The sequence below is a fragment of the Crocuta crocuta genome, unplaced genomic scaffold (assembly GCF_008692635.1).
Source record: "Crocuta crocuta isolate KB4526 unplaced genomic scaffold, BGI_CrCroc_1.0 scaffold784, whole genome shotgun sequence".
Taxonomy (NCBI): Eukaryota; Metazoa; Chordata; class Mammalia; order Carnivora; family Hyaenidae; genus Crocuta; species Crocuta crocuta.
Window position 1 is genome coordinate 57,261 of NW_027527953.1, and position 2,821 is coordinate 60,081.

Sequence of the window (2,821 nt, forward strand, 5' to 3'; positions counted from 1 at the left end):
GAGAGAGAGAGAGCATGAGTCGAGGAGGGGCGGGGAGAGAGGAAGAGAGAGAAAATCCCAAGCAGGCTCTGCTTTGACAGCACAGAGCCCAATGCGGGTCTCAAACTCACAAACTGTGAGATCATGACCTGAGCTAAAACCAAGAATTGGTTGCTCAACCGACTGAGGTGCATCCCTACCTTATTATATTTCTATCAACAGTCCCCTGTTGACAAAATTTAATTTTGTGTATCATGTGAGGTATGAGTCAAGACTCTTATTTTCTTTTTTAACTATAAAAATATCCAACGGACCCAACACCATTTATTGTTACTTTTCTATTGTTCAATACTGCTACTTTATCTAGTAATAAACTGTCAAATTTAGTGATAACTGTGTTTTGCCTTGTTTACAGTCTATCATCATCATCATCATCATCATCATCATCATCTGGGAATGTTAGATTTAATTAAATGTTTTTTGTATTNATTATGGTAAAAAATATGTAAAATAAATTTACTATTTTAACCACTTTTAAGTATACAATTCACTTGTACCAAGTACATACACATTGTACAGCCATCACCATTTTCAGTCCCTAGAAGTATTTTTTTTTAAGTTTATTTATTTTACAGCAAGAGAGAGACAGAGAGCACCTGTGTGAGTGGGGAGAGGGACAGAGAGCAAGAGAGAGAGAATCCCAAGCAGGCTTCATGCTATCAGCACAGAGCCTGACACAGGGCTCAATCTCATGAACTGTGAGATCATGACCTGAGTGGATATCAAGTGTTGGACATTTAACTGACTGAGCCACCCAGGCGCCCCTAGTCTTCAGAACTTGTTAATCATCCCAAATTGGGTTGATTTTTGAGCAATGGATATTCATTCTTTCACTATTTTCTGTATACTACTCTAAAGATTGCAAAATGAATTCTTACCTTATTAATAAACCTAATTAGAATACTTCCACTTTCTGAACAATTTAAAATATTTAGAATAGGTTAACTCCATTTAGCTTGTTCTTATCAATGTGCTACCTTTGTAATATATTTTAATTTTACATAATCTGCAAATATTTTACACCCCACAGAATATCATTATTATTATTTCATGTATCCAACATGAGTTTATATTTTACCTTCACATTTCATTCTTTCTCACGTACATTCTTTCCTGCAATTCCTTCTTTCCATCAGAGATCAGTTTTTTTCTGTGTGAACGTCTACATATTCCCTTTAATACTGGTCTGCTGGTAGTGGATTTTCCACTTTCTTGTTTTTTGGAGTTTTTGGTTTTTGGTCTTATAAAGTTGTTATACTTCATGTTAGAAATTACCTTTCTACATATAAGTTACATATAATAAGTTTCAAAAAAAAGTCAAAACATGCATGGGTTGTACAAATATGCACACTCATGTAACTGGTACTCACTCAAGATTTAGTGAAGTTTCATCACTCAGGAAAGTTGCCCCCTGTCCCCTCTACAGTGTTGGGGAGGAAAACCTCTGCCCTATGGTCCTTCTAGCTGACTTAGAATCAAATTTACATGAGACAGATTAACAGGAGAAAATCAAATTGAATAGGCATACTTATGGGGAATCCACACAGACATGAATTTCCAAACATAAGGAGGCAATGAGAAGCTTATCTAAACTCTGCTGAGAGGAGTAGTATCTAAGCATACAAAAGGGAGAAACTCCTTAGCAAGAAGGTGAAAGGAGATGTTTGGAAAATCAAGGTTGCTCTATTATGCAGATAAGTTGTTTAGGTAAGGCATATCTCTGTTAATAGCTGTCTTCTTGTTACAGGCTCTCCTTTCCAATATAAATTTAGGCAGTTTTGGGAGAGGCAGAAAGCATTTCCTGCATCTTCTGAGTTTCAGTTTTAACTCAAAATAATCGTTATGCTAAGTGGCCCAATTTGGGGAAACCTTCCTTGGGTCCCACTGGCATTAACCACCTTCACTACCCAAGGTAACTGCCATTCCCATGTGTCTTACTACAGCTTAGTTTTGTCTAGTGTACAATTTTATATGCTTGGGCCCATATAGTACATACTCCTTTATGTCTGGCTTCCTTAACAGAAAATACTCTTGTTATCATCTTTGTAGTTATATGTTCAAATAGTTTTTAATTTTTGTTTCTGAATAGTCTTCCATTCTATGGATATATCATAGTTCATACATTCTTTTCTAAATGGAGATTTGTATTTTCCCCTATTTCAGTTCTAACGAGACAGCTTATTTTATTTTTTATTTTATTTGTTAATATTCATTTATTTTTTAGACTGAAAGAGACAGAATACGAGTGGGGGAGGGAAGAAAGAGAAGGAGACACAGAATCCAAAGCAGGTCACAGGCTCTGAGGTGTCAGTACAGAGCCCAATGTGGGGCTTGAACTCACTGACTGCAAGATCATGACCTGAGCCAAAGTCAGATGTTCGACCCACTGAGCCACTCAGGTGCCCCTAGACAGCTTATTTTAAATAGAGAAGCTATGAAATTGCTATATAAGTCTTTCCATATACATAGGTTTTATTTCCTTTTAGGAAATAATTAAGGGTAGAAATACTGAGTAATAGGTAATAGATCTAGGTTTATTTTGTATAAAAAATTTAAAAGTATTTTTCAGATTTATAATTTATAAAATTCATATAATTTCTGATTTAAAAATCAAAAGGTGATTTATACTCTTTTATACTCACAGCCACAATGTATCAGGCTTTAAGCTATTCTACATCTTCACCCTAACTTGAATTTGCCATTTGTTTCAATTTTAGCTATTTTATCTAGTATAAAGTGTTGTCTTTTTGTGGTTTACTTTATAAATCCCAAATGACTACTG